Raw genomic sequence first — 21,433 nt, 5'->3', positions numbered from 1 at the left:
CGCACCACTTACCTTTCTCTCTCTTCAGTTCAGTTAAACTCTTCTTCTATGTCTCTTATTATGAGTAAGAATCATCATTTTAATTTTTGCATTGTTTCTTTTCTCCACTACACAACACACACAGTACTACTTCTTCCAGTTATTGTTAGTTTCTTAGTGGCTCTTGTTATATTCTATTTACTTTTTATTATGATGTACAAATACTGTATCCTGAAATTTAGTGTACATTGTAACAGATTTCCTTAATAGTAGTTTACTTACAACGTTGCTTATGACTCTGATTTTTAGTTTTTTTCTGTCATTACACAGATTATTCTGCAAAGTAGTTCAAAGTATGTTTTTAGAACTAAATAAGGAAATCTGTTTCAAAAACAATGTGTATTAAGATACATAAAAAATAGAGAATTCAGTTTAACATACTCACCATTTAGTTAAGAAAAATCAATATCGTATTAGTTATATTGAAGGGAAAAAAATTTAAGAATATTTTTACTAAATATGTCAGTTTTAAAATAGTAAGGATACGACTAAATGATTCATATTACAAATTTGAAGCAAATGATCTTTTTAAAAGATCATGTAAGATAAATATAATCCTGATGCAAAATATATAATGAGTGTAATCGATTTAACATTTTATATGAGAGACATGTATAATAGATAATTAATAACTATATTTTAAATTTTCTTTTAATAATCCATATTAATTAAACATCTTAGCCAAAATGACAAATTAATTTATATAATTGCTTGTGATGGAACTATGATGTATGAAACAATTTAGTAATTTAAATACTAAATATTATGTCAATTTATTTAAGATTATAAAGGTGTTTTTTTTTTTAATTTAGAATGTTAAGATTATAAACGCATTTAAAAATATTTATAGTATATACTTATTTTTTACAAACATTTAGTAGAGATTTAAACATCTATTACTATCTTATTCACGTGACAGTAAAATTCGCTTCTGGTTTCTACCTGTATAAAATATAAACTTATACCAACAATGTACCTAAATTAAACTTAAATAGATATAACATGCAAAAGTTCTCACTTGTAAATTCCAAATATAACTAAATGGAAAATAATGTTTTAGAGGAAACTAATCAAACTATTTTGTTTCACATTTTTTAATATGAAATACTGCTAGTAAATAACTGGCACATAAATATCACACTTTTTAAATCTGAAATACAGCTAATAAATAACCAAGCCTGGCACGTAAATATCACATTTTTTTAATATGAATGAAATAAAGCTAGTAAATAACCAAGCTTGGCACATGACTAATCAAGATAAATGTGACTCGTGAAAATAAAGACAATTTTAAAGATTTATTAACTATGTTTTCTTTTCTAAATATAAAATTATCAAATTATTAAATTTTAAAATAATGGCAACAAATTACAGTTCTCACAAAATTAAATTAAACATGATAATAAGGAAATTATCTTAAAAATCAAATTAAATATTGTTAACATCCTAAGATACATCAACTCAGGTATACTCTTCTCCTCACACTATAAAGTGATCATTGCAAGAAGAAAACAAGCATAACAAATAATAAAATACATAACATGATAAGATAGCTAAAAAAGAGTAAGTAGCTAAAAAATAGTTATAGATAACATATCATGCTTAAATTCATTTAACTTTTACATTGAATATAACTATAACGATCAAACATTCACACATGTATAATTAAAACTTCTAGACTCGATTTATTTGAATACATGCACTTGAGTAAAAATTGTGAAGTCATGCACCTGTGATGGTATATATTACTCTACCGAGCTACTCTACCGAGTTGTCACATACAAGGTTTTCACATGAGTATGAATGATTATCAGAGTTCAGGATATCTTAACAAAATAAAAAGTCATCCCCTTAAGGCACAACTTAGTGAAACACACATTCAATGGGATTTTCTCCCAAAAATTGTCCTATAGTTCCTTCATTCATACCTTTGTTTCACTTTACAAATCAAATATGACATCAAGATCACAATTGATATCATGAAGTTAAAGATAGCAACAAAGAAAAGATACATAACAGATGGCGCCCAACAACATCAGAGGTACACCCAGAGTTGAGGCTCGAGGGGATTGGCGCCCAGTGACAAAAGTTAGTGCCCAGCGACAAAACACCTGGAACACCTTTGGAAAAAAATTTAAAAATTAACGTCTAGTGATATAGAGTGACACCTAATGACAAATTTAGTGAGCTCAACAAGAATTGAGTCAAAGAACCACTATTAAAGTGACGTCTAACAATGTCATACTACACCCAACACCCTATAGCAAAAATGTTCCAGACATTGAAATTTTTAACTGGCACCCAATGCCTTCTTCTTTCGCTTAGTGCCATGACAAAAACCAAAAATTGAATGTGGATAATTTGGCTTCATCAATTGACTCTAATTGGTATATATACTATTTTCTTTAATTCAAACAAATGTAAACCAACATTTAACTATTTTCAATCAAGTCATTTTTTTCAATTTAGAATCCTCTTACTCAATTTCGATATCAAACCCCAATTCATCAAAAACTCATACATTTTGCACTCAATTAATAGATTATCACATCAATTTTCACATGTCAAACTAGATTAAGCAAAAATTGTATTGTTTAAATTCATTTTAACATTAGCATACAGTAACACAATTAGTCAAAACTCACAAATTTATAGACTAAGGCTAGCTTCCTTTACCTATTCAACTTTTCAACAAGCTTTAAGACACCAAAATTCCTTTCACACCATGATGCCTATCTACATATAGAAATATCACAAAGATGATCAAATCACATAATTGTGATCATTGATTAATAGAGAATCACATAGAATACTGAGAAGTCACATGCAAACCAAGAGTGGCCACATGCAGATAGAAAAAGATTTGGACTGAGAAAAGATGGAAAAATGTTTTACTCAAATGGAGAAACTGGTTGGATGGTTAGGAAGATTTTTCCACTAAGATTATTCTAGCGGTCTCAAATCTTTGAACAGTAAACAAAAGGTAAGACTACTTAGAGAGAAGTCAGATGACTTCAGAAAAATGGATTCTAGAAAGATAATATATTTTTAAGTAATGAAATTCGTTTATAATTTTTTTAATTTATACTTAAACATTTTAATATTAAAATAAATTTCACTATTTTAAAACATTATCAATTCTATAATATCATTTCATAAGTCCTTACAATAATCATATTAGCTTCATCACCTAACTAATAGAAAAATTTAATTACAAATATTTAATTAAAAATATAAATTTATTGAATATTCAAAAGATAAGCAAAATTTATTAGAGACTCAATTGAAAGTTTTCAAAGGTATGAGATACTTAAAACTTAATCAAATAAATTTTTTATTTTTAAAATATAAATTAAGTATGAATTTATCATTTTCCAACTTCAAATGAACATATTGTTTCTACTAAATGGTCTAAACAAAATCATGGCGCGTATGATTTTAAAGTATTATTACATAACATTAGATTTAATTATTTATTTGATAGTGACGTATATAAAATTTATCTTACAATCTTTACATTTAAAAATTGTCTATTTATTTCTTATGTAACATATTTGATTTCATTTAATTCCTATGAATTTCGAATATGGAGATTAATATATAGGTTCAAAATTATAAGTACTAATTTGCAATAGAAATAAATTAATAAAAAAATATTTGAATTTATAGTCATATGTGATAATCATATCACCAAGAGGATTATGTGATTGTCATGGATACAATTATATCCACATACATGGATGTAAGAGGTTGGGAGGCAATGAACATATTCTCTTTTTTAAATAGCTATTGTAAATGATTATATTGTTATCAACAATATTGTATAGATTTTGTGTGCAATGGAACACGTATAACTTTTACTAGTGTATAATTATTCATGTACTATATTATTCAGATTTATTTTGAAAATATGTATCTGAGAATTGTTCATATTATCTGTTATATAAGTATAAAAATGATTAAATTATTTCATTAATACATTTTATATGACAATGTGTAATTTTAACTAACATAAAAAGTAATATATATGGTTAAAACTATCGTTGTCATATCTATGACAGTTATTACTACAACTACAATAAAAAAATGGATATGGTTAGAACTACAGTTGTCATATCTACTGTAGTTATTACTACAATTGTCCTAGAAAGTGATCGGAAAACGTCATAATGACATATTTTAACAATTTTCCTATGTTGGGTTTTTGAAATTAATATGAAAATTGAATTTTCTATAATGGTCGTTCAAGTGACATAAAAAAGCTTTACTTTTTCTAAATGAATTATATTGTGTTAGTTACAATAATATAAAAAATATTTATTGCAACAGTGAATTGGGAATATATTTGACAATAATATATGAATTGCTATAAAATAGATGAAATTATTTATTTTATAGTACTAGGACCATGTGTAAAGATTAACTAATTCTTTGTTATTAGAAGTCATGAAATTGCCAAATGTGATCAACAACTAGTGAACTATAAGACTTGTAGAGTGATTGAATCAAGCCTACCATTAAAGACTATTTTTTATAAAGCACCAATATGGAATGAATGTATTATGAATACTCCAAACAAAAACAAATTAAATTAGGAAATATATGATTTTCTTTATGTAACATAGTATATAATAGAACTCTCATTTGAGTTTTCAACTATTTAACTTTTTTCTATAACTCTCATTTGACAATTAAACTTGGTCCAACTACATTAAATAACTGATCATGCTCGTAGCAAAGGTCTTTTATGTGAAAAGGGAAAGAAAGATTTATCAAATGTAAGATTCCCAGAAATGATGATTTACCATTTGTGCAAAACAACAAAGAAATGTAGCACACTTTATTGTATTTGATCTCTTTTTTTTTCTTTTTCTTTTTTCCATCTAAACAATATTAAAAAGGTAATATTAGTATATAATTACATTTAAAGTTTAACATAATTATAATAGTTAAATAATATTAAGAATATTACATCATAACTTTATAACAATATAAATAATAAATGGAATACCATCTTAATAGGTTCTTAACGATCAAAATAAAACTTTTTTTTATCACAATACATAACTATGAGTTTTAACAATAAATGAAATAAAGATTTTGTATTTTATTTTAGTGAAAAAAAGGTAACATGGAATTTATTTAGAAGAATAAATAAATGATTGTATGTTCAAAAAAAAGTTATCTACTTAGAGATAACATGAATATTTGAAAAATTCATTAGAAAAACATTCTTTACTTCTAATAATGATTAATCAACTCTCAACAAATACAATTTGACTATCATCTCGATAATAACTCTCCAAAAGTATCTCTTTATAACATTTTAATGTAACTTTTTAAGGATAGAAAATGATTGTTTTTAATGATACTATATATAGACCAAACTTAAAATTAATGAATTGGTTATTGGGAAATTATTCACAATGTGTCTGATGTGTAATGCCACGAGGGTTGATGACACTGATGGACTGACATTGAGAGTGAATTTACATTTCATTTGTGGCAAGAGCAGTTAAAACAAATTTGTTTGCAAATTTTCATACATTATTAAAAGAGGAGTGTGGCTGGGTATAGGTTGGAATTCCATTTTTCGACAACCGAGTTCCAAACTTATATTTCTTTTTTAGGTCAGATTTTGGTTTTTGGAGAATCAAATTCTAAATTTAAATTTCGTGAATCTTGGCCGGGTTAGTTGAAACTCGGTTTATAAGAAACCGATTTTCAAACTGAGTTTTTATTTTATTTTTGTTCATTACAAGTAGGAATTCGATTATTAGATAGCCAAATTTTGAGGTGGGGTTCGTAAATCTTGGTCAAGCTACCAAGCTACCAGTAGGAAAACGGTTCCTAGAGACCGAGTTTTAAGTTAGTTTTTGTGTTTTTTTTAATGATTACATGTCTAAATTCAGTATATGCGAAGTCGAATTCTGACATTTTTCTTAAACATTCGCCATCCTATTGCTATGAACTCGATTATCAAGCAATTGATTTCCAAGTTGTTGTTTTTTTCTTTTTTATTTCATTCAAATGAAGAAGGGGAAAGAAAAAGATGTGTGTTTTGTAATGAGAAAATATTTATAGTTTTAAATTTTGATAAATTATTGTTTTCAAATACTTTTTTTGACTTTCTTTTATTAAACAATAAGATATCAGAATAAAAATTAAAAAATGAAAAATACATAAGTACATGAAACAAATAAAAAATTCATTACTATTATTTAAACTATTATAAGTCTGTGATAAAACACAAATACAAATTCTATTATTCTAACTTAAATCATTACAAAGTTGTCATAAAATACAAATACACAAGAAAACATATTACATTAACTTGCTTACAAAACATCCAAAAGATTAACATTAATCTCTCCATCATATTACATTAACTTACTTACAAAACATCCAAAAGATTAACATTAGTCTCTCCATCATCATCACTGATGATGAATCACAAACATAGTTAGACTTCTCAACCTTCATGAAATTCATACAAAAAGATATTGTCTCCCAATGGATCATCACTAAATGTCAGTTAATCACATATTGAACATTTTTCGTCATAACTTAAGAAAACAAAGTCAGAAGCTCATTCTTCAACAAATCAGGGAGGGACATGATATCATAAATGACTTAACTCTGCCTCTCATGGTCCTAACAAAGCAAACATTCCATCTTCAAGATGTATATTAGTATTAGAGGAATTGAAAGCATTTATAATTTTTATCGGGTGAGCATGAGAGTGCTCTAACATTTGTAGATGTTTTAATGACTCAATATGTCAGTAAATGCTACTTGACAACAACTTTGTTGGATAAACGTGTCAAAAACATTTTTTCTTTTAATATAGTTTAATCTGACATTACTTAGGAGATGTTCCAATAATCCAACTTTTCAATGAATGTTCTCACATGCATTCTAACGCAAAGACAATACTTAAACACCTTTATTGGTTAAGTGTCTACTTAGAAATCTTCGACAAAGTGCAACAAGGTGGTTAGTGTACTTATTTCAGTAACAAAACAACTATTTTTATATATATATATATATATATATATATATATATATATATATATATATATATATATATATATATATATATAGACGTATATATTTGTAATAATGAAATTGAAAATGTACAAATGAATAGAAACTTTTTATATTGAATCCAAACAAATTATACATAAAAGATTTGACATAATTGAACATAATATTAAACAAAAAATTTGACTGCTCGAGGACTTAATTCCAACTTATAATGAACAAAAAGAAAATAGAAACTCAACTTGGAAACCTGTTTCTCAAGAATCGAATTTCGACTAGTCCGATTGACAAAATTGAAGTTTGAAATTTAGCTTTCCAAAGACCGAATTCTAACCTGGAACACAAATACAAAGTTGTTTTTCAGATAACCAAATTCCAATATTTGAGAAATTGAAGATCGAAATTTAGCTTTCTAAAAATCAAATTTTGACTTATAAAAAAGCATGCTATCTCAATAAATATGATATACATTATGCTATACAGAGAATTTAAAAAAGGAAACATCAGAAAAAGAAAAAAAGAAAAATCTTCCAATCTCTGTTATTTGACAACACACACCACCACCATCACCTACGGTGACAACGTCCACTACTACCCACCCTCCTCCTGCCTTCCACCACTGACACAGTTCTCCAACCCACCAAATTTCCCCATAATAAATTCGCAAACAGACCATATCATGGACAAAATAAGACAAGAATGACAGAAGACCCACTTAAGTGGGGATTAAGAGTAAACATGTTATAAATCAGGATTAAACCATACTTGGGTCCTGTTTAACTACATCGATAGTGTCAAGCCTGATACTGAGTAGTATAAATCGGTAAATTCCTTAAAGTAAATGTTAGTTTCTAAAATATAAGGAGCATTGACCTCTGAAATTGAACCCAGATTGGTTGAATGTCGAAGTATTTTTACAAGTACCTTATTTCGAACCAACAACTCAGACGATCTCAGTTCAAGAAAACCTCAGTCTGAAAAGATAAAATATAGCACAAAGTTTGAAATATTTATGATGTAATTAAGAATAACGGTAAGAATTCAAAATTTAAAGAGACTTTTATTACATAGCATACTAGTTAGTATACAAAACCTAAATAAACTATCGCTGAAAGAATAATTGGAAAGTGAGTATTGAGTCATTGTGCAAAGTAATTTAGAGAATTTTGTTAGAAAAAATACGTAAAAAGAAAAAGAGTTGGATGTAAGTCATAAGGTCAATTGAGGAATAACATTGGTAAATATGTTAGTCACCAAGACAAAATCTTTAATCTTTCTTTTTTCTCTTTTTACCTAAATTCTTTTACTTTGAAACATTTATAGAAGTGACAAACTAAGTATAAAACTTTTCTAGAAACATAATTTAACCACCGTTCTTAATAGTTTTACCCTAAAAGAAGAGAGTTGAGTGATATAGATGGTTGGAAAATAGTACTATTAAAGAGAAAAAGGAACAACAAAAATTAACTAAGTTAATTTAAAACTGAAAAAAGAATAATTTTGAATTATTTCGTAAACAAAAATGACCCATTTAAACTTTTTTTTTAAAGATTAGATACTAAAGTAAATAAAGCATAAAAATCAATAAACTATAGTTATAAATAAGTCTCTTTTAAATTAAAATATATTAATTGATTTTGTCATTCTATAAGTTCAAATAATGTCATATTAGATATCATTATATGAAATTTGATATATAAGTTATATTAATTCTTCAAAATTTATCAATTATTTGTCATTACATAAAATTTATTAAAAAAAATAAAATATAAAACATACTCATGATAAAAATTACATTTTCAAAATATAGACTAACTATTTCTATTATAAAAAGGTTAAATAAATTCATGAAGATAAATAAATATGTTAATTGATAATCTATAAGTCAAGCAATATAATATTTAAATAAAACGGTAATAATAGATTACTGAGACGAGACCGAGTGCTTTGTTTAAGACAGAGTACTGTAGAAATCGAACACTATTGAACGAGAGCTGGTCTAAGACCGAATACTACTAAACTTAAATAAAATGAAGGAATATATATATATATATATATATATATATATATATATATATATATATATATATATATAATTACGCCGCACTTATTTTTAATGAAAAATAACGATAACATCTACAACTTTAAGTAGTATAGAATACATTAACTAAATTCTTTAAGAAACCTAAAGAAGAACTATACTTAGACCGAACGCTCATTTACATATATCTAATAATATAAAACGATCGTCATTAACTAAATTCTCTCCAGAAGAAGAATTTATTTTAGACGGACGCTCAAAGGAAAACCGAATGGTCAACACTGACTCTTGGTTACAGTTTACATAATTCTACAAAGTATTACAGAATGACTCTCACACAAGATCCCTAAAGCATGAGAATTCAGTTAAGACCATACACTTTCATGAAGAAGCTCGACCACACTTACAGAATTTACTCAGAATACTGCAGTTTGAAGATCAAACCCTATTTCAACTCAGTTCACACCATTTATCAATCATCCATCCACACATCCAAACATGCAGTAACACGAATATTTCATATTCATCAAATAATCAAACAAAGTATCATACAAACATACAACCATTCAAAACAGAATCTTAATCAAATTATATAAGCTTCCCTTACCTCTAAACGTAACCGAACGCTCACAGATGCAGAATATAGCTCACCACTGCCAAAGACCTTAATGTTCGACATTCACACTTTAAGAAACTAAACCAAACTGAAGACCATAAATACTCAGAATAAGATGGTCCACTCATGCAACCAGAAATATGAGTTTGCATGTGAAAAGAAACGAATGTACTAAGGAGAAAGTAACTCACCGGCTTAGAACCACAGCTCAATCGGTTTAAATGAAAGCCCTTGACGCCAGGGAAGTTCAAACGGTGCCTGAGGGGTGATCGGAAGAAGGAAAGATGAGATTTTCTTAGAGAGAAGGTGGAGATGGTAGAGAGAAGGAGGAGATTCAGAAGGTTGAAGATGAATGGTGCATGCAGAGAAGTGACACGAAAATTTGAAAGTTTTAGTTTTACTCCTACCGTCAAAACCGTTCGTCCAATCTGCATCACACACCCGTCTTCCACTTTCTAAATTTCAAACACCCATTTCGCTTACACATATATTTCACTAAGTTGGGATTTTAAGGGTTCTGACAATAGATTATTGGAAAATAGTACTATTAAAGAAAAAAAAGAAAAAAAAATTAACTAAGTTAATTTAAAACTGAAAAAAGAATAATTTTGAATTATTTCTTATATTTAAACTTTTTTCTAAAGATTAGAGACTAAAGTAATAAATCATAAAAATCGATAAACTATAGTTATAAATAAGTCTCTTTTAAATTAAAATATATTAATTGATTTTGTCCTTCTATAAGTTCAAATAATGTATATTAGATATCATCATATGAAATTTGATATATAAGTTATATTAATTCTTCAAAATTTATCAATTATTTGTCATTACATAAAATTTATTAAAAAAAATAAAATATAAAACATACTCATGATAAAAATTACATTTTCAAAATAAAGACTAACTATTTCTATTATAAAAAAGTTAAATAAATGCATGAAGATAAATAAATATGTTAATTGATTTTATCAATCTATAAGTCAAGCAATATAATATTTTTTTCTTTCTTCTGAGTGCTTAATTCTACATATTATTTCAGTTAGTAGTATACAATAGTCTTCCTTCTATTTATATTTTATGTAAATACTTTCAATTTATAATAATCTCTGAATTAAATTTCAGCACATGTTTTTTAAAAATATTAATAATTAAAAATATATATCATAATTTAAACTATTTATTAAAAATTTAAAATATTTATTTATTGTAACTTTTCTAAATAAATTCATATTAGATATCATTTGTGACACTTCAAAATTAGTTTATTATTTATTATCACATAAAAATCTATTAAAATAATAAGAGAAAAATACAAATCATAGAAAACCACACAATAAAAAATCACACTTCACAAAAATATAATCACACTTCATACAAATATATAGACAAATTATACATTTTTAAAAAAAAATGAAATAAATACACGAGTAAAATATTAAATCACTCGTAAGATTCTCTATAAATAAAAATCAAATTAATCAACTTATTAGCATAATAATTTTTTTTATAGAAAATGTAAAAAACTTTTAACTTACAAAATTACAAGTGTGTACAGTGTCACCTTTTTTAAGACTAAAAAATCACGTAATACAAATTTTTTGACAAACTAAAACAAATTACTTTTCCATCAAAAATCTTGAAACCACTATTTTTAAGTGTGCTCCAAATTATAAATTATCCTATAAACTCATCATAATATGTTTGCACAACTAAAGAAAACAAAAAAGTTATTTACATATTTATTTCAATTTTCTCTAAAACTTCCAACACATATTGTCAATATTAATCTTAATCCAATTAACATATAAAAGTTATCATATAACTTCCGTAATTTTGAATATTGAAATTTTTTTACACACCAAAAAATAGACTATACTGTTCATGTTCACATGCTTCTTATTTATTTCCACATCCAACTCCTTATTTCTAACTATACTATATTTTATGCATTGAAACATATATATTTAATACAAATTTAGATATATAAAAATCACTTGCCATGTATAATATATCAGTAAATCACAAATTACAAAATATATTTATTCTGTTCTATTGTTACCAGAACGATTTGAACAAATATACAGAATAGTCCATTACCCGCTATGTTCTACCAATACAAAATCTTGGTAGAGACAAGTATCTCTCTGGCTTTAGTGATTGATGACGTTATTATATTATTATATATTTTAAATCAGTCTTTGAGATTTTCGATAGATTATTTTACGTTTCAATAAAGGCGGAGAAAAATCCAATAATGAATAGTATGAGTACGAGAGACTTAAATATCCATCAAAACAATTCTGATAATGTATTAAACATGTGATGATAGTGAATTTAAGTAAAATTTATTTTAAAAAAAATTGCTTAATGTTTCGGTAGATACTTTTAGGGACCGAGAGACTAACCTGCTGACGCGTCTGGGCCGCTCGCTCGCTTCCAAACTCCTCCTGTTGGCCGATCGGTGTTGGCGCAAACCGATCGGTCTCCTTCTTGACGAGGGGATGTACCTGCAAAAGGTACTCCGACGCCCAAGTTAGGCGTGTGATTTGAAGAGCCTCGGCTCTTGGTTGAATATCTAGTGAATGGTTATCACTATTGAGTATTTTAGAGTAGCGTAGAGTGAATAATGCGTAAGTAGAACGTACCTGGCCTTTGACCCTGGCTTTGTATTTATAATTTACCTCATGGATCCTAAGCTGATATAAGCCCAATAAAATATAAACAGAATAAGATATAAACAGATTACCTGAATATCCGGTTGGTTGTTTGTAACCGCTCGGTTAATATTTTATACTATACATTATGCCCCCCAAGTCCGAGTTAAGCGGTCGGCTTTAGCCGTGGTTAACTATAGGACTGATGAGTTTGAGGGAGGATGCGTTGGCGGAACTGAAAGCGTTTTACCGCTCGACCTTCAATAGTAACCGACCGGAATTTACCGCTCGGTCTTCGACATTTGTCGAGAGGGTTTTACCTCTCGACCTTCTACAGTAACCGAGCGGGATTTACCGCTCGTCCTTCAACAGGAACCGAGAGGAATTTACCTCTCGGTCTTCGACATTTGTCGAGAGGGTTTTGCCTCTCGACCTTCGACATTAACCGAGCGGGATTTACCGCTCGTCCTTCAATAGGAACCGAGAGGAATTTACCTCTCGGTCTTCGACATTTATCGAGAGGGTTTTACCTCTCGACCTTCGACAGTAACCGAGCGGGATTTACCGCTCGTCCTTCAACAGGAACCGAGAGGAATTTACCTCTCGGTCTTCGACATTTAACCGAGCGGGATTTACCGCTCGTCCTTCAACAGGAACCGAGAGGAATTTACCTCTCGGTCTTCGACATTTATCGAGAGGGTTTTACCTCTCGACCTTCGACATAAACCGAGCGGGATTTACCGCTCGTCCTTCAACAGGAACCGAGAGGAATTTACCTCTCGGTCTTCGACATTTATCGAGAGGGTTTTACCTATCGACCTTCGACATTAACCGAGCGGGATTTACCGCTCGTCCTTCAACAGGAACCGAGAGGAATTTACCTCTCGGTCTTCGACATTTATCGAGAGGGTTTTACCTCTCGACCCTCGACATTAACCGAGAGGGATTTACCTCTCGACCTTCAATTTTAACCGAGAGGGATTTACCTCTCGACCTTCGACTTTAACCGAGAGGGATTTACCTCTCGACCTTCGACATTAATCGAGAGGGATTTACCTCTCGACCTTCAATTTTAACCGAGAGGGATTTACCTCTCGACCTTCGACTTTAACCGAGAGGGATTTACTTCTCGACCTTCTACATTACCCGAGAGGGATTTACCTCTCGACCTTCAACTTTAACCGAGAGGGAGTTACCTCTCGACCTTCGACATTAATCGAGAGGGATTTACCTCTCGACCCTCGACATTAACCGAGAGGGATTTACCTCTCGACCTTCGACTTTAACCGAGAGGGATTTACCTCTCGAGCTTCGACATTAATCGAGAGGGATTTACCTCTCGACCCTCGACATTAACCGAGAGGGATTTACCTCTCGACCTTCAATTTTAACCGAGAGGGATTTACCTCTCGACCTTCGACATTAATCGAGAGGGATTTACCTCTCGACCTTCAATTTTAACCGAGAGGGATTTACCTCTCGACCTTCGACTTTAACCGAGAGGGGTTTACCTCTCGACCTTCGACTTTAACCGAGAGGGGTTTACCTCTCGACCTTCGACCTAGGAGTGCTTCCTAGGGAACGGGCTTTACCGTTCGGCTTGGAGAGGGTTTTACCTCTGCTTTGAGCTAGGAGTGTTTCCTAGTGAACGGGATTTACCGTTCGTCTGAGGGTTTTACCTCTCTTCCGAGGGGGATTTACCGCTCGGTCTTCGACCTAGGAGTGCTTCCTAGGGAACGGGCTTTACCGTTCGGCTTTGAGAGGGTTTTACCTCTACTTTGGGCTAGGAGTGTTTCCTAGTGAACGGGATTTACCGTTCGTCGTTGAGAGGGCTTTACCTCTCTCCCGAGGGGGATTTACCGCTCGGTCTTCGACCTAGGAGTGCTTCCTAGGGAACGGGCTTTACCGTTCGACTTTGAGAGGGTTTTACCTCTCTCCCGAGAGGGATTTACCGCTCGGTCTTGGACGATTGTTAATTATGAACTTTGCTGACGAAATTGGCAATCAGTGTTTGCAATAGGAGACTTCCCCTTCGTTAATTGAATTTCATGAAGTCCGTTTATGACTAGATCTTAGTCTGCACTTGCATAGTTGATGGCGTAGATTTTGATATATATTTTTTCAAGATGTTGTCTTGTTAAAATTCTCATGATGATATATATTATGGTATATAACCGTATAATAAATGATTCGGTTACCAGATATTATGAATTGCACCGAAAAAATAATACAGATAATAAACAAGGTATCAAAACCGTCTTGAGATTTTATAATATTGTTGTTGATAGTTATCTCTAACACAACAATTTCTTTGACTATTTTAATCATGCCAGAAAATGTTTCGGTTATAATAATTAAATAACTATATTTATAGTTATATACTATATTATATATCATATATCATATAATATATTATGGATTATACTATATATTTAACATAAAAATAGTTGTTATAATATCTATTATCAATTAGATATTTTATGAAATATTCATATTTCAAAAAATACTTATCTTGTTGACGACGCTTCACGTAGAGATGATGATTCATGTAGAGTGCTTCATAGGGAATGGGCTTTACCGTTCAGCTTTGTTGTTCCTCCATGCTCCTCGTGGTCGCCGTTGGGTTTGACGCTCGGCCCCACGGTGGGCGCCAAAATGTTTCGGTAGATACTTTTAGGGACCGAGAGACTAACCTGCTGACGCGTCTGGGCCGCTCGCTCGCTTCCAAACTCCTCCTGTTGGCCGATCGGTGTTGGCGCAAACCGATCGGTCTCCTTCTTGACGAGGGGATGTACCTGCAAAAGGTACTCCGACGCCCAAGTTAGGCGTGTGATTTGAAGAGCCTCGGCTCTTGGTTGAATATCTAGTGAATGGTTATCACTATTGAGTATTTTAGAGTAGCGTAGAGTGAATAATGCGTAAGTAGAACGTACCTGGCCTTTGACCCTGGCTTTGTATTTATAATTTACCTCATGGATCCTAAGATGATATAAGCCCAATAAAATATAAACAGAATAAGATATAAACAGATTACCTGAATATCCGGTTGGTTGTTTGTAACCGCTCGGTTAATATTTTATACTATACACTTAATAAATTAAAATTCGATCACTTACATATTAATTATGAATTAATCATCCGTGAAAGTGTTGGAAAGTAATAATGAGTAACTGATCCACCATGGTTCATTGCATTGTGTTGTTCCTCCAAGTACACCACGGTCATCTTAAACGCTGATTAATAATCACTGAACATTGCGTTTTGTTGAATCATGTTCCACGGTTTCGTTCAACTCAACTCATACATTTGACTTTTCTTATTCTTTAAATTAAGTATTTTTACGTCAGACGCGATATTAAATCGTCACACCTTATGCCATACGGAATGAAAAAACGATCTAGAATCAGACATGGTCAACCCGTTGTATTCAACACGTGAGTAAAATTCTAAATTCTCAAAATAACTAATTTTAAATCGGTGTGGTTAGTCGTGTTTTGAAGAAGAAAAAAAAGAAAGCAAGAAGGTCAAAAATAAAAGTATTATTTTTTGATGGTTGTAAAAATATTATTACTTTTAAGAAAAATAAAAATGGAAAATAAGTGAAAGGAAAGAAGTAAGAAAACGAAGAAGGGAGCGTGGAAGTGGGGAACATGGAAAATGCGACGGTGGTGGGGCACGATGGTCAATAAGAGAGAGTTGTGTAATGGAAAAGTGTCGACACCAAACCACATCACAAGACACACACACCACAACACAACCTTTTTCCTTTTTTTAAGGCATCTAATCTTATCATAAACCACTCTGCTGCCAACAGTAACACATTTAATAAACACTTTTATTTTATTTTATTAAATGATAATTAATTTCACATTCAAATCAAAATGGGCGTCTCTTCTCTCCCAGTCAACGGTCAATGGTCAACACTCTTATTTCTTGCCCTTCCTTTCCTTCTGCCTCCTTTCCTTCCCCTTTCAGTCCAATTATTTAATATGCTCTGTATATAAACAATTTTTACATATGAACGAAAACAAAATACTTATATTTTTATAATGTCATTCTTATTGTCTCTTTCACACAGTCATTATTATAATTAAAAATACTTATTCTATGTCAATTTCAGAACGCTAAACCATTCTTAATCTTCCTCTGCAAGTCACCAATAACACTAATCTAACAATCTCCTACCTTTCCTAATTTTAGGAAACTATTCTCTCAGGTTCCGTTTAACATTCAAAATCCTTTCCTAGCTGTAATTTTGACTTATTTATAGTTTATTTTAGATTCCAAGAGTCAATGTGGTTTACAATAACCTAATACAGAGTTTAAGAGAATGCCTCAACTTGAATATATTTAAATTTTATTTGTATTCAAATTAAGTGTTACCTTTTTGTCTTAATTTCATCAAACCTTTAAAAAATTTGCTGTTAACAAGTTAATAAACAAATACTACAATCAAAAGTACAGAGTAAAAATAAATATTAAGAAAAAATAAATGAAATATTTTATAAAATTAGTATAGAATTTGAGTAAGTGAGTTAATTTATAAAATGGTAGAGGGATGGAAAATTAGGATTGACTGCCTTATAAGAGAATGAATTGAAGTGCGAAAGAAAATTAGTGTTGGTAGAGTGTAGGAAGAAATAAGTGAATGAAATAATAGTTAAAAAGTTAGAAGAAGTGAGAAGTTTGGATGTATGTTGAGATTAGGTTTTAACGCGTGGGAAATGAAACACGCAAACGTTGCTCGTTTCCTCTGCAGTTCGCATTCACACACGCTCTTCTAATCTCATTTATATTCACGCTCTCCCCTTCAACCCTCCCCAAACGCACTCTTTCTCCTTCTCTCTCTTCCCGTTTCGTCAAAAACATGAATTCCGACACGCAACACGGAACGCCGTCGTATTGGTGCTACAGCTGTACCCGCTTCGTTCATCTCTCGTCGCAGGCCACCATCGCCTGCCCCCACTGCCAGAGTGGCTTCGTCGAAGAGATCCGCGCCGAAGCCTCGCCGCGCCACCGTCTCAGCCCTTTCCCCGACGACCATCTTTCGCTCCGCCGACAGGGATTCCGCCGCCGCCGTCGCGATGCCGCTGGCAACCGCTCCCCCTTTAACCCCGTTATCGTTCTTCGGGGATCCGGCGATGACACCGCCGCCGAACACGAAGGCGCCAGCACCTTTGAGCTCTTCTACGACGACGGTGACGGCACTGGCCTCCGTCCTCTCCCGCCCACCATGTCGGAGTTCCTCCTCGGCTCAGGCTTCGACCGCCTACTCGAGCAGTTCGCGCAGATCGAGATGAACGGCTTCGGCCGCCCGGAGAACCCGCCGGCGTCCAAGGCGGCGATCGAGTCCATGCCGACGGTCGAGATCGGCGAAGCACAGGTCGAGACCGAGGCGCACTGCGCCGTCTGCAAGGAGGCGTTTGAGCTCCACGCGGAGGCGCGTGAGTTACCCTGCAAGCATATTTACCACTCCGATTGCATCCTCCCGTGGCTCTCCATGCGAAACTCGTGTCCGGTGTGCCGCCACGAGCTTCCTTCCGATTTGGAAACTAGGGCTCCGAGTCAGATCGACGAGGAGGCGATAGGGTTGACTATCTGGAGGCTTCCAGGAGGTGGATTCGCCGTGGGTCGATTTTCTGGCGGACGCAGGGCCGGAGAGAATCATTTTCCGGTGGTGTATACGGAGATGGACGGGGGACTGAACACGAACGGAGCTCCGAGGAGGATTTCTCGGTCGGTGAGAAGCAGTAGGGTTAGGGAGAGTCGAGGATTTGGTAGGGTTGTTCGCAGCTTCTTTTCATTCTTTGGAAGGATCGGTTCTAGAAACTCTTCTTCGTCTTTGTCATCTTCTGAACATGGTTCCGTGAGTAGAAGCCGTAGTCGTGTGAGTTCAGTCTTCAGCAGAAGCTCACGGAGACATAGCAGAACTTTTGTTTTGGATGATTAATTGGTGATGGCAATTTTGCAAACAGTAGCAATACTCTTTCAATCGTTTTAACTTTGGGTCATGAGATTCATACTGTACATAGCATGTAACTTGCATCAATAGAAGAAAGTCTAGTTTCCAATACTAGGAAACTAGTATTGGAAATGTGCTATTTTTTTGGTTACGTGGATCAAACATTGTGTGCTATCAAGTTGGCACCAGTGACTCTCTGGCAATGTGAAACATGATTAATGTTTCGTTCCCCGCCGACTGAATTATTTGATTTGTTTATAATATTACGTTAGTCCATTATTTCTGAAGATTCTTTAAGGATTGTGATCTTTAGATGCTTCTTTCAACTTGCAGCCCAGAACCATAATGTTTTTACCAATGTGACCCCTTTTGAATTAATTGGGAATTTGAATGAGAATGGGAGGAGGATGCTGCACAGGAGATGCAATTGGAATGAACAGCATCATCTAAATTATTGTTCTATGTAGCTTTGTAAACCATAATTCATCTGAAATTCTCTAATTTCAAATTTCCAATACCTTGTGCAGCACTTGCCCTTCATATCACCGTGCTACTTGTCAATTGCATGATGAATTAAGAAATAGAGACTGTTCTTTAAATTCTTTTGGTTCCTATGGGTGTGCTCAATTCAGGTGGCTCTGATAATTCGCCCAGATTGTGCCGTGGATTCCACATAATGGGTTCCCTTTTTGATTCATGTGCTTAGATTTTTCAGCCGATGCACTTGCCACGTGTCTAGAATGTAGTGGATAACAGAGCTAGAAAATTCCCAACATCCAACGTTTTGTCTGTCTCCAAAAACTTTCTAGCAAGTCTGAAATTGGTAGACGAAGTTTAAGTACGAAGTTTAAGTAGTTAGCGAGTTTTAACTCGGAAGCAACTTTATGAAGCTATGATCCTTCTTCAACCCCACTGTGAATTAGACTAGGACTGTTATGAAGTTAAACCATGTTAAAGTTAAGGTTTAATAATTTAGGTGAGGATTCAGTTTTCATCGGAAGTCCCAGATCGATTTCTCTGTTTTTTATAGTTCTGAAATTGTTGAATTTATTGAAAAACATTACGTTAAACAATTTACCAACATTAGACCTGACAATTGTATATCATAAACATTACATCTTAACTACAATCAAATTAACTTAAAATAAGTACAGTGAAAAAGATTTACATCCTAACTACAATGAAGTTAACTTAATTAAGTACAATTATGTTAATGACATAGAAAAGAGAAGTCACTCCTATGATAACCTTAATTCATTTTTGAAAAATCTTAACTAATTTTTTCAAATTATTTATAATCGTCCTATCACCTTTTGTTTCTTAAGTCTTAACGAAAATGATATTTCTTTCTTCGCATTTGACAGTGATAATTCTTTTCTCAATCCATCTTTAGTACACCATCTGAAGTAATTACAACCAACATTTTCACTTATACTTTGTAAATAACAACAACGACAACAATTCAAAATTTCAACAATAATCTATTTTCATAAATAATAACACAAATTTCAATATTATACTTTATACTTAGGACAACCTTAAAATTGTTTTCCTCTCTTCTTAATAGTTTTTGCAGTTCTCAAAACTAATTTTTCTCCATAATGACCAAATGGGTGATATGCATAAACTTCTCGATCCTCCACCACGACAATAAGTAGACTAGAATTTTACATCAACCACCCATTACATGTGAAAGACGAACATGAATGACCCACTAACATACCTTAAATACTCCAACCACGACACTGAAATACAACAAAGATCAATAATGTTGAACAAAACCAACAATCATGATGAAGAGTCGAAAAAAAAACAAGAACGAAGACAAAAATGTTGTAGGAAACAAACCACTAATATCAATAACATTAAAGAAGAAAAACAACTAAGTTAAACAATGTTGAAGGAGACAAAGAACACGGAAGAAGAAAAATAGCAACATCAAACATGCCATTTAAGTAGGGCTTCAACAATTTTTTTTTATAATTTTTCTTTTTAAAAATGTTAAATCACACATGTTATTGAAAATATACAACAATTGTTTTTTAATATCATTAAGCTAATTTAATAGGAAGAGTTAATTATTTCAATTTTTCAAAATTAAAAACTCAAGACAAAAAAAAATTAATTTAACCAAAAACTAAAATTAAACCTAACTAAAATTAACAAATTATGAACATGGTATGTCAAACTGAACTCTATTATCAAAATCCAAATTAAATCTATTTTAAATAATTTTAAATTTGTATATTTGAAATAAGAATCATGATTTTAAGCGGGAAAGTAATTGTATTTACAGAACGTTAATCAATTACATTCTTAAAGGAATTAATCATTTACTATAGCCATACTATTATATGCAATATTATACTTTTTTTTTATATTTTCTTTTGTCCCTATATAATTAAACATTCTATTGTAATACTTTTTTATTTGATAAAATATATAGTTGTACGAAATTTTAATCATCAAATGTTTCTTTTTTCCTATGCCATTTATAGACAGTCCAGTCCGAAACGTTTCCGCAGTAAAATAATACTAACCAATTATACTTAAGTAAAATGAATCGCTCACTTTACTAGCATAGCATTAATAATTTTCTTTTTTTGTATAATATATTAAATTAATATAGAGTTTAAGGATATGTTTGATGTCGCATACTTCTTTAAATTCTATTTTTTGTTTTAACTAAAGGCACTGTTTTTTCTTTGTTGTCGTCTATTTCATATTATAAAAAGAAACTGTGTTTAATGTAACATGACAAGATAAAATTATCTCTATCTCTCTCTCTTTATATCTAATTTTATATGTCAACAATGTCAGTAATGAAATGGTGGCAGTGTCGGTGATGATTGTGAGCTTCTATGGTTACATCTTTCTGCATGCGAACAAGGCGTGGCACTGCTACCACAATACCTCTACAGTTTCCAATTCCACGTGTCGTCTTCAAAACTCTACACTTCTCCTCAATTTCCTACCCACCATATACCTAATTTTTCAATTTTAATTTTTTCTTATCTTATATTTTACAATTTAGAGTTAGAAAATTATTTAAACCTAATGAATTATTTAACTTT

The 21,433-nt window shown here is 31.7% G+C and overlaps 1 pseudogene; it reads left to right on the top strand.

Moving 5' to 3' along the window:
* The first annotated feature begins 17,174 nt into the window (after nucleotides 1–17,174).
* Nucleotides 17,175–18,656, top strand: LOC124844409 (E3 ubiquitin-protein ligase RDUF2 pseudogene; annotated as a pseudogene).
* Nucleotides 18,657–21,433: the final 2,777 nt, after the last annotated feature.

The sequence above is a fragment of the Vigna umbellata genome, chromosome 3, assembly GCF_029865625.1.
Source record: "Vigna umbellata cultivar VRB3 chromosome 3, Vumbellata_1.0, whole genome shotgun sequence".
NCBI classification, from domain to species: Eukaryota; Viridiplantae; Streptophyta; class Magnoliopsida; order Fabales; family Fabaceae; genus Vigna; species Vigna umbellata.
This window is presented reverse-complemented; position numbering and strand designations above follow the sequence as displayed.